Source organism: Spodoptera frugiperda, chromosome 6, assembly GCF_023101765.2.
Source record: "Spodoptera frugiperda isolate SF20-4 chromosome 6, AGI-APGP_CSIRO_Sfru_2.0, whole genome shotgun sequence".
Taxonomy (NCBI): domain Eukaryota; kingdom Metazoa; phylum Arthropoda; class Insecta; order Lepidoptera; family Noctuidae; genus Spodoptera; species Spodoptera frugiperda.
Genome location: NC_064217.1, coordinates 12,878,408 through 12,891,627, shown reverse-complemented (window position 1 = coordinate 12,891,627; position 13,220 = coordinate 12,878,408). Strand labels below are relative to the sequence as shown.

The 13,220-nt window shown below is 35.1% G+C and overlaps 1 protein-coding gene across 20 annotated transcripts in view; it reads left to right on the top strand.

Moving 5' to 3' along the window:
* LOC118267395 (uncharacterized protein CG43867) overlaps nt 1-13,220 on the top strand; it is a 254,836-nt gene that overhangs the window by 203,039 nt on the left and 38,577 nt on the right. For 2 of the 20 annotated variants that reach the window (XM_050694198.1, XM_050694196.1), the window contains exon 1: nt 11,942-12,148. The exons of the other annotated variants lie outside the window; for them this stretch is intronic. The gene's annotated coding sequence lies outside the window, so the exon portion shown is untranslated. Of the gene's footprint in view, nt 1-11,941; nt 12,149-13,220 lie in introns of those variants that run through there. 20 annotated transcript variants of the gene reach the window in all.

Below are 13,220 nucleotides of genomic sequence, written 5' to 3'. Positions count from 1 at the left end.
TATACAAAATTTATCATCCAAATACTAAATAATATATATTTTAAAGGTGGTAAAATGAATGATACTCTCATAATACATTTCAATACTTACGAATCTCACATACTTTATCATGTTCGGTTAAAAAATTTAAAGCAATTTTTATTATTTTTTGTCACATTTCTTTAAAATAGTTGATAAATCCCAGGCGCGTGAAAAATGAGATGAGAAATATGGTATACACTTACCGTAAATTCACAAGGGCAGGAATAATTCACAATACACAAAAGACGCAGACGTAATTTTAAATAAAATTTATATTTAGGTATACTTAATAAAATGGACACCATAATATTTCGATATCTATACTTTACGTGGATATAAGTATTTAACCTATAAAAATTTAACATTCTTCTTTGTGTCGTACACTAAAAACTATACACTGGAGTTAACAAAGTATCAATAAAGCAGTGACAGCTTTATCTGAAAGCATTATAAATCCTTTTTATAACCCAAGGTGTTAACTAACTGTTTTAAATAACCATAATAACACTCTTATGTATGTTATTGACTATATTCGACTCTTAATTGCAGGCACACTGCTGCTAGTATAACACCATTCTATACACTTTATATTACTCTTGCCTGTAAAATCGTGGGCCTCTTTTGAGGTTACAAGTGTGTTAGAGAATGCTGTAACTCATTACTACAGGACTGCATTAACACTATTAACTTCGGCTATAGTCTCTATACAGGTTCTATATAGCTTATTTTAACTCTTAAGTGCTAGTTGGGTGTGTATAGACTTATCTTACGACTAAATCGTAATCGTAAACCAACCGATTTCGCGCACCTTCTCAAATTGTGCTTGATATTGGGACAATTGTATTTACGATAGTATTTCATGAAAGAAAACTCAGTGTAATCATAAGTACTGAATAGTTTTCTTTTTATATCTACCTATGTTTTTTGTCTGGCAACGCTTTGCTCACAGTGCGTTTCCGATTCCTTCACAGAACAACTCTTCGTGTGATTCATAAAACCATGTAGATTCTATTCAATAAATATTGCGTATCGAGTTTTGGAAAGAGGCAATTAAGTATGTGTGTGGCGTTACGGTTATTTAAAAATGTCTAATTTCTGATCTACTAAAAAGTTGTTGAAATATTAGACATTTTATGTATTACTAGCTACTTCCGCGCGGTTTCACCCGCTCTGCTTGGCTCCTATTGGTCATAGCGTGATGTTTTATAGCCTATAGCCTTCGTCGATAAATGCACTATACAACACAAAAAGAATTATTCAATTCGGACCAGTAGTTCCGGAGATTAGCGCGTTCAAACAAACAAACAAACTCTTCAGCTTTATAATATTAGTATAGATATTAGTATAGATTTAGACATACTTATGTGCAAATTTGAAACAACAACTTTTAAAAAAGCGAAATTGCTCTTCACAATTTTAATATTCCCGTTGTTCATTTAAATTAACCACAAGATGGAGTTTTAACAGCATTTTTAGTTCAAAGCGAAGTGATATAAGTCTTGGCCAGTTGCCAATGGGCATTTTGTTCTCATTTGAGTTGTTTGAACGGTATTTAATACATGTTGTCCAGTTGTTGAGGCTCTTGTTGATAGTTTTATTCGTCAGTTAAAGCTTAATGAGCGAGCGTTGTTAATAGAATTAACTGTTTGGGTTCAGTATCCTTAGTATGAGTTTGCTTTACGTTGAACGAAAACGAAACGAGAGCGCGTTTGGCGTTCTGATTGGTTGGTTTATTCGAGCCGGCCAATCAGACCGCCGAACGCGCTCTCGTTTCGATTACTTTAAACGTAAAGCAAACTCGTACTAAGGGTACTGATTTTTAGCTTTAACAGCGGGCATTGAAAAGCTAAACGTATCTATGTCAATAGATTTACGATTAATGAATAGGAACCACAATTCCTGTTTTTATTAGTAAAATAATTCTGTGTTAACTAATTGGCGTAGCTAGATAGTAGATATCTCCAACAACTTAAACAAAACTGCCTAGTTGCTCGAGTGTTCGCAAACACGACCTGGGATAGCTGAAAATTCGATTCACGGATTCGACATGGTATTATAGTACCCAACATATAAGTAATAATATAATACGTGCACTCCTATATACTTCTGCTAAATTTACCAAATACCTTTAATCACCCCCCCCCCATTGGTACACTCAAGTGGACAGCAGATACCCAGGTGTTGGTACCGAAGATTTCCGATAACCGTCTCTCCTAAACTACATTGTCATACCTATAGTCACCTGCTACTTTCCAATATACTTAGGAACTAGTCATATGTCTAAAACTGTAGCATCGTGTTTATCCCCAGTTAGTCACCATTTGTTATCCCTGCCAGTGATATTATTTATGACTGCTTAAAATGGCCGACGCCACTCGCTAATTTAGCCATGTATTGGTCTGGTTCTGTTCAGGGCTTTTTAGTTTTAGTTTGAGGTTTTAAATAAAGTGAATGGTTCATTTATGATTTGATACCTAATTATATAGGGCTTATTTTATTTGTTGTTTATTTTAAATTATAATAAAGGACGTGGGTGAAGATTGTAGTTTTGTAAGCAAAGTCAAAAACAAAGTATTATGGCATTTCGACACAGAAGAAAATCCTAGTGTCAACGTCTGTAAAAAAAAAAACGGTTACATAAATAAAAATACGAAATCCGATTATTTCTTGGAATAACGAAGATTGGTATCTGAAATAAACACAAGCATCTAAGTGCAATAAATTTGTGTTTTCAAAAAACGAAGAAAGGTATCTGAAATAAAGACAAGCATCTAAGTGCATTTAATTTGGGTTTTCAAAAAGAGTTTTTGACAATACCATATATATCATCATAAATTATTTCCCATCATTAAATATTTCGAAAGAACAATACAAGTATGAACTGCAGTTGTCCTTTATGATATGACACGCTCTGATAACTTCACATGACAATAAGAGTATAGGTACTCATTTCTTGAGAACTGATTGACTATCGGGCATGACAAATACGAGCAATATATAAAAAATGCCAATAAACGTGAAGAGCATAAAATAACTGTACTTACCCTTAGTTTTTTTTAACCCGTTTAAACATACAAGTTTACATACACATGACACCCAGATCCGAAACAACAATTTGTGGATCACACCAAGAGTTGCTCCGTGCGGGAATCGAATCCGCTACACGTGCGCACCAACCGTGCAGTCTGTCTTAGTACAAGTTTGCTTTAAGAACGCGTTCAACCAATCAGAGCGCCGAACGCGCTCTCGTTTCCTTTTCGTTCAACGTAAAGCAAACTCATACTAAGGGTACAGATATAAAAGGTCTTTAAAATTGATTTCAAAGCTGTCAGACAATTGTTAAGCACCGATTCAGCTCCGCAGCTCTGAACATTGAATGGAAGGCTCTTGGCTTTGCAGTCACGCTGAATGAACTGACACCATGTTCACGCTCTAAAAGGCTGGTATTAAAACCTAGCAAAGTGCTTTTGGATTTAAGATATTTTTTGATGTAACATTGTGTGTATTTTTGCGGAAGATAAGTTAGTATAGGAATAGGAACTGTATTTTCGTTCAATTGGAGTTTTGTAGTTAGAAGTATAATGCGTTAAACAATTCCAAATAGTAGCGAATAAAACAAGTGCACTTTACTGAAAAACCCCATATTGATTGGGTTAATCCAGTTGGTAGAAATGCGGATTTTTATTTGTTTCGACTAATGAATACCTTTTAAAAAAACTTTGCCCCACACTAGTATTTTCTCCTGTATCGTGGGTGCATTTACAAATACATGACACCCAGACCCGAAACAACAATTTGTAGATCACACAAAGAGTTGGTCCGTGCGGGAATCGAACCCTCCACACGTTGCACGGTAGTTGCAGTTGCAGTTGCCTAGTCAGCGCATCAACCGTGCAGTCAGACCTATGTTCTTTTATTGTACTCTACTAAAAATGAATATCACGAAACACGCAAGACGTGACATAAACGAACGCTAGAAGATTAGTTTCGCCTGAAGAAAATGTCCCATAAAAGACCGTCATCTCCGCGATTTGAAACCGAGATAAACGTGTGCTTAATATCAAAGATGGACTATAAAAGGAAAGCGTAACATAACACATTAAACTCTTTCTAATATTAAAAGCTGTTCGCCTAGCCGGCGCCGGAGACGCGTGGGTTAAGGGACGCGTAATGTCTTCGCCAATGCTGCTCATGCGTGCAGCTAGGGCTGTCAGTTAAACACTGATGTCTTTTGTTTAATCTCCCTTTGTCGGTAGGACACAATGAGGTTTTGTGTCGACACATTTTGAGTGGGTGTTTTAAAATTCTTGTGTGAGCGTTTCGAAACCCTTTTCTGGAATTAATTTTGTGTGGATTTTTGGGATCTTTTTATATGAGTAAAACAATGGACCAGATTGGATGACTCTCTGGTCTCGTGGCATGGTGTGATTCAATCAAAGGTTATATTTTTGATACTTTACACAAACACAAAGGGTACAAAATTGTACCCTTAAGTTCCGCGTTCCGCGCGATCTAATTGGCCGGCTCGAATAAACCAACCAATCAGAGCGCCGAACGCACTCTAGTTTCGATTACTTTAAACGTAAACCAAACTCATACTAAGAGTACTGATAATTTGCCACCATACACGATAAAATAATATTTTACCATAGCAACTTAGTACTTGTGCAATACTCTCATAAAACTCGATACTACCATCCCTGAGCATTGGCTGGGCGTCGCCGTACAGCAGTTTGTCTTAATACGGTTCCTTTGACTCCAGCGTCAAGATTACCGATTAGACGCCTTTTAATAAAAAAACTAAAACACACACGAACACATTTCTTAATAAATACTCCATGGTACAACCTACTTTGTGATTATGGTGGGGGATCTTCCCTTGCGTGTAATTTCCTTCCATAATTTATGAACAGGTGACCATTTCGCATGGTACCTATGTGTCACGATCGTTCGTATATTTCGGTCGTCAATTTTGTATCGATTAGGTTATACTTTACCTTTACTTTGACAGTGAAAATAGGGGTTAAGGAAAATTACTTCACTTGTCTTTTTCGGTTGGAATTTTCACGGTTTACTTATAAAATTAATTAACCTTTTTATTACTAAAAAACTGCGTTGATTGTGATGAAATTTACTATTTGTTTAGTTTGAAGACTGTGGTATTCAATGGAGGGCTAAATCTACATACGTTTTCTTTTTTAATGACCTAGGTACATTACATAATACTTTATCAAAGTCTTATCTTTACACGAGGGACGTAAAACCATGTAAAAGTTGGTTACGCAAGTGATAACATGGAAGCTAGATAGTCTATGTTGCGATGTCACATTCTCTGATTCTTTTATCACCAGCCAAATTTAGTTTTTTATTTCAAACTCTCAGAAGACTGGTGATAAAAAATACAGACTGTATATATATATATATATATATATATATATATATATATATATATATATATAATGACGTGGTTAATAATGTTAGCCAGGAAAATTATATTCAATAACTCCCCTAATAACCTCTAACCTATTTTCCCTCGTGACCTTTATGCATCTCCATGAGATGACGTTAGTAGTCTAGATTAATCGGCTACCGGATACGATCTACGAGGCTATGAAATGAGCGGATTTCTAAGATAAAGAGAAAAATGAATCATCTATTATTTTTATCTAGTACACGCATACATATACTTACATTACCTCATGCCTGTCTCCCATGGGTATAGGCAGAGACAATGGAACGCTAATTGCTACAAATCTTACACACCTCTTTCGCTTCATCAACAGTCATCAGTCTTTTCATGAATGCTCGTCGGTTAAGTGTTGATCTAGTACTTTGACTAAAAAGAGACTAGTTAATTAAGTTTAAACAAAGAAGTCACATAAATTAGACAACTTTGAGTTAATTTTATTATAACTTTCGTGAGACATACTAAATTAATTAACATATAACCGGCTCACCCACGTAACTGTTTGACGTGGAACTCGACTAGTTACCAAACCATGTTAGAAGCTTATATTGATGAACAGCATTCGACTCTGAACTAATTAACTCTGAGATAAGTCTAGCTCAAAACAACAATAAACAAAGCCAGACCTCCAATATCGTATTAACAAAATTGACGAAATAATTTTAGCAAGCAAACAACAAAATATTATCTGCCAACAGCAGCGCGCTCGCACGTTGCGGTCTCTGTAAGCGAACCACTTACAATAATGACGTAGCTCCTCTATTTTGTTAAGCGTGAAAATAATTTTCAATTTTCTCACAAAAGACGTTCAAGAACCATCCTCCAGTTTCCCTTGTTCTCTTTTACATTTTCTAACGTTTTAAGCTGAGGCCACACTGCTGGAAAGCGAGCGGGCGGCCAAGAGCGTTCGTCATCTCACTTCTTTTTCACTGCATTTGTTTGAAACTCTATTCACACTTCAAATGAGGCTGTGAAACTATGCTCGCTCACTCGCTTATTTTCTGTCAGTGTGGCCTTCCCTTTAACGTTTCGTAGCCACAAGTTAGCACGCGTTGCAAGTGCTTCTAAGGCAGTAGTTTTAATTAAATTTCTACGGTGGTCGCCCCAGGCCCCAGCCGCCCCAGGCTTGTTTACTTAAACCTTGCAAACGAACTCTTTGTGAAACTTGACCACTCTACCTGTTATTTAGAAATGCAAGAATATTTTGTTTTGAAAAGTCTAATCGAAAAGTCTAAAATCTTACTTTTATGTTTAATTGCGTACTTTTATTTTTCTGGAACATTGTTTGGAAGGTTCCTATTACTTCCTATGCCTACATAAACATAAGCAAACGTGACACGTTTACTTTCCTCATTTCATTAACCTGGACATTCTCCTCACACATTAATTACTCAGCCGACGCGACGCGACACGGCGTTAATAAAATCACATGAACATTTTATTTCATCAAGCTAATGGCCAAATATTTGGCTACCTTATCTATAACAATAAAACAGCAAGCATTCGCAAAAATTTTATGACCAGGACATAAAGTTGATATTTCTGTAACACTGTCAAGTTTATTATGATCCCTCCACATGAGTCAGCGCAGTATCGGAGGGTGCAACATCTACCCTAGTTTTAGGGTTGACTTTGACTCATTAATCGATATTTTTGCCCCAAATATTAAAATGAGTTGATTCGATGTGGGTCGTGGACAGAAACCAAAGCCAAATACGGTTTTGGAAATAGTCCAGAGCAACCCTGACCTCAGTTTTATGGGAATGTTGCCACCGTATTCGTAGGAGAAATCAGTGCATTGCTGTTGTTCCTGAAATATGGAGCAGTCTGTGTTGGAAGATTTCACTAAATAACTTGTTTAAGGTAACGGTTCGGTCGTTTTTCTTTGTAATTTAGTATGTTTCAATCGACACATACGTATTCATTATCTAAATGTTTTAAAACTGCTTACTAAAATACCACTCAAAATACTCATAAAAAAACTCATCAGCAACTTAATTGTATTTTTTACAAAATCTATATTCATTTAAGTATGTGTGGCAGTGCAAATCTCGTTTCCAATTCCATTAGTAGCAAATGGAAATGGTAATAGAATCGTCCTCAAACACATGGGTCCTAGTCCTTACACTGTCGACAAGTAGAAGCTGTGTACCACTCTTCCTTGCCAAGTTGATTAACAGCATATTAAATACGTTTTAATTCCTTACAATATTCTAAATTTCGTGAGACATACTAATTATTATGTTATCGATTTACTCACGTGACGTTTGACTAGGGACTTGACTAGTTTCATGCCAGAGGCTCATGTTCGATTTGATTTCATTTCTACGAATAATCCTCTCCATTTTTGTTTTGTCTTGAAATTTTATAAACACGACTAAGTTTTTGGTTCAATTAATATTGTTGGATATCGACGAAAGTCTAATTTAAAACATACTGCTTTACCCAGTTTTTGATTTCATACTATCTAAATTCTGGAAGATGAAAATGACTCATAATCTGCTCTTAATTATTTCGCACCTATATGCAAAATACTCTGTCCATTACCACCCGTAGCATGACCCATTAAACCCCTCTTTGTTCTACGTCTACCATAGAATCCTTTTATCCTCAAATCACTCAACTGGCCACGACCATTGCCCATTCATTTGGACTAATCCTTCAACCCTTTACTCGTTCAAAATGTTCATTCAAATGACATGTCGTGTGTCCCTATTAAAATATCTGGTTTTATTATTGTTTATGGGGTTTCATGCGTCATTTAATGTATTTCGTAGTTCATTATTAAGTAAGTCATTATTATTAATGGTTATTGTGTTTACATGTATTATTTTTGCTTATAGGTTATCATTGAGAGCTAAAACTACATGTTCACTGTAAAGAAAGTGGCGTAAAACTAATTTCAACATCTGATTTTAAGATTGATTACTGAGCTATACATACATCTCACCAACTGTTTTAAAAGAAACTTGACGTTACTTTTAACATAAAAAAATGCAGTAACCCAAACAAACATAACGATCATCTGCAAGCAACATAACTCACACAGTTCAAAAATGATGCCCAAACAAGAACTTTACAGCGGACATAAAAATAAAACTGGTAATCCCAAAGTCCATGTAAACAGCACTACATCTCGCATCGAAGGAAACTGTCGCAATGACGACGTGCTCCAGATTACCCATTCTGGAAACTTTCCAACAAGCGATTGATATCGACTGGAACTCTAAAATACACCTTACTCAGACATTTTCTTTAATCTACATAACTCCGTGCTCAATATTTTCAATTTGTAATGCTTTCAATTGAAATCTTTCGTAAACGGATGTTTTTGTGGTAGTTATGCAAGACAAGGAATTCATTGAAATGGATTGACAGTGTCTTTGATCTATCTAATATACACGATTGTCAGTTAGAAGAAACTTATCAAGTTTTCTATTTGAGGTTCTCAAAAGTTGTGAAATTTTCTCGTGCCATCTATACGATCATTTGTCTGCACCGTTTTATATACGCAGGTTTTATTTCAATACTATCTTCTGCCAGCGGGTTTGCCCGCGGTTCCGTAGATTAAAAAGTGACTTATGTGTTATTCCAAAACACGACCTACCCCTGTTCTAAATTTCATCCCGATTCCTTCAGACACTTTGACATGATTGAGTAACAAACACACAAGAACATTCACATTTATAATATTAGTTAGATTTTCCATACTAGCTCCAGCTAACTAGTTACTACCTTTTCTGATAAGTTAGCACAGTAAAGATCTACTCTATTCTCTTGTAGAGAAAAATACCTCAACAGCAGAATAATTCTCCGTCTCGTTTCCCAACAAATTCTGATAGATCGCTGATCTGTCTCGATGGAAACATAAAGACCCCAATCCCATCTACCGTTATATCTCAAAAAGAACAACAAATACTTCCGAATCTCGTTTTTGGCACGGAATTGATGTTTTCAAGGCGAGTTTAGCCTTGAAGACTTGTCCTCCAGTTTCTGGATCTCGTCCAAAATTCGTCATGGTGTTCCCACATATTCTAGCATCTATAACCTCTGTGCTATCTTATACCAGTCTAGGGTTTATATACGGATATATTCCGGCGCGACGCAGCGCAATAAAGCTGAAAGATTCTTTTGTTTTGCCCATTCTCGTGTTGTCCTTTTTTAATCTTCGTTGATTTATAGTTTCTGCACGTTTAAGTTATTGAGTTTTTCTTTATAATGTTGTCCAGACAGTCAAATTTTCATTAAGTTTTAAATCTTTTCTTTTGTAGTATTTTAGATGCAACTCCTGATAGATGATTACGATGCATCGTGTTTTCGATTTCAGATTCAAAACAACATTAAGTTTTTCCAATAAAATAATGATTATATAATAACTTATACTGTACCAAAGTTGTTTATTTTATAATAATCTTATAGTGAACAAAATTATCAGTAGCTATAAGATAATTCATACGTTATCCACGCCATAATATTTAGTTATCTGTCTCCCTAATAATGGTCTCCCACCACTCATGAAATTTGATTCCAATTAAGTGTAGACACAAGCGATGAATCATGTCCTCATATAAGTACCAAAACGACGATTAAGTTAAAGGAGTTGTTTATTTGACATACGTAATAAGGTGTTTTACATAAAACATTTGAGGGAATGTTAGTAGCCGCGATACAGCATGTACTAAATAATTTATGATGTTATTAACTGTGATGAAATGATAACGCTTTGTTAATGTTAATAAGCCCATGTGAGGTAATTGGGACATTGTTGGTGTATAATCAAAGGCGAATGGAAATGAGATATGAGTTTCAACGAAGTTGATCAAGGCTTTGGGACTTTACGAGTACTGCTTTGCATTTATATCGCGTTTTGTTTTTGAATTAATTCAATGCTATGAATCTCCAATTATGGAGAGAGGAAGAATGTAAAGGAAAGGTACTTCACACCTATTCCTGCTACCGTAAGCCTTCTAATATTCTCACGTCCTGTTTTGATCGATTTCTTCGTATTCAAACAGATTTTTCTCACTTCATTTCGATCATCTACCACATTAACAAAACATCCCATAAATATTGTCGTAAACATATTTATATTGGTTTGCTTACTGCATTTTGATTGTCATAAACATTCTCAGTAAATTGAAAATTATGTCTTACTTTTTATTTATCAAATACTTCGTCCTTATACAGTTCATGATCAATTTAGTTCCCATCGATAACATTTGAACTCAATTGCCCATGGTTCACGTAACCTTACCAATTTCATTTATTGTTTCAACGTCAGCCAATTTGGATGATTGTCGGTCCCCAATTACTTATAAGGATTGTAATTATGTCTCAGTAATTGGTCTTGAAAGTATATTTTTGGGATTATCCAGATCATATCTATATTTTATTTTATATAAGTTTTTAAACTGATGGTCAGTAACACTATCATTAGAACTTGAGACGGGATATTTACCATGAACTTAGTTCATCCGTGATCATGGCGCTTGCAACAGTGCCGAAATATCAGAAACTCATAGACTAAATACTAATGATAGTTTTACTTTATATTTTAGTATTAAAAAGGCAAACGCTTTGAGATTTTTGCTGCTACAAGCTTGATTTACCGTTGCTTATAAACGTGAACGATAAAACAAAGTAGGCACCTATGAATATACGGTGTTACGGAGCGAACGCAATCGGGATCCAATGTAAAATCGAAGCTCTCTGATCTATGATCCGTAACACGTAACACTTGAGATTTATAACCCGTGTATACACAATCTCTTTTGTAAATTGCGAAGACGGTACACTATTTCGTTCGATACCGATATACCGGGAATATTATTCGAAATTAGAAATTCATAGGACGTGGATTACCTACGATTCTCTGTGGGGAGGTATTGGTATGCAAGTTCGCTCGCTCAGCGTCTAACTTTGGACTTCTTTGACGGGCTTACTCACTTGATTCAGGCGTGTATTTATAAATGGCGTAAAAATAAACCGGGACATTGATGCTTGACATTTTTGATACTGGGTGTCGTGGAAACGGGAAATAGTGATAGGATACTGTTGTTTTTTGTTGAAAACAAAACACACAAGTTTAATTTTTCTTTTCTGTCTAACTCTTGTTTCCTTTACTTTTATTTATTACAACTTGTTAGTCTGAAGCAAAAATAAAGTACAGAAAATATTATTATTATTACCTATCAAGTTTATAATTTTTGTCGATTTTTGTTCTTATTCATTTCATTTGCCTTTATTTTTTTTAAATCATAATTAAATTACAATCACACTACACCGCACACAGAGTAGGTACATCCAATAATTATTAGTTAGTTTACAGCTTGACATTTGAATATTAAAAGCACTATGTAAATATCGATCCTCATAACGTAAGCGCCGCACGTCCTGTAGGACATCCTCGGCTCAGTTAGTTCTCTTCCGTGCCGCATGGAGCGCACACGTCGCGTTCCAAATACCAATTATAAAATATACCCGTAAATGACCGTTGCTCTGTGCACCGCTAGTGTGGACTTACCTTTAATTGAGCATTCTTTGTGAATTCTGTGTGTGATAAAATTATATTTTTTGTTGTTGTTTTGTTTTTGAGTGGAATTTATAAAATGGAGTATTTTATTGTTGGAATGTTGTTCGGTGCATTCATTATGGTTTGGGGTATGTATATTTTGTTTATTGGTAAATTTTGACTTTTACGTAAAAATATTTTTCAAACAAAAAGTTATAGAGGTGAATTTTTAGCCGTTCGTCTGATTGTAACTTTTCTTTGTCTTTTATGAACTTGGGATAAGTTTTTAAGTTTAGATCATTCAATACTTAAGTAGTAAAGTAAAGTACACAACATTCAAAATAGTTTAAATTTCGATACTGTAACAAAAAATCTAGTTTGAAATCGGCACATAATTTTGCAAGTTTATTATTCTGAACTACACCCACCCGTTGTATGTATTGTTTAATTGCAAATAAATAATATAATAAATATAAACAATAAACATTTAGTCGTTTATTGGATTGACAACTGCATTACGTGTTTAACACTTTAGTAATAATTGGTAATTGCCAATTGGGGTAATTGGAACAACGCAAGCGTCATTCACACAACGCAAGCGTTGTTTCACGTCGGTTTTCTATGAGACCGTGATATCACTCCAGTCGAGCTGGCCCATTTGTGCCGAAGCATGGGTCTTCTACACTTAAATTTATATTTCCTTTGTTAATAAACAAACGTAATTATTTTTACCTTTAAAAAAAATACATATTTTTCACATCCTAACCGTACTTTTGCAACTCTAATTAAGTTCTAACGCAACGTATTTAATTTTACAAGTCATTTCTCTATGCGTCCTAATGTAGGAACGTTGTCAACTGTATACCTAAGATTTATGTGTGTATATTACTAATTTATAATTAGAAGACTGCAGTGCAGTGTCGTGTACACCACACGTATTACGGAGCCAATTAGCCATGCTTAGGAGATGTGCAGAGCGCTGAGTGTGTATTATCTTTGTGCAAACTTTTTGAACTATAGAGCTAGGGGATTTTGAAAGGCAAATCCCAAGAGTACTGTAGTTTATATTACGTTATTGTAATTAATTTCTCTTATGTTATAACTTACGTGAGACATACTAAACGAATCATTATGTTATTGACACAGAAACATAAATTATCGAGGGCCGAGGGTCTCGAGGGTGGACTAAACGAACTAATCATTACCTATGTTACTGGCTTA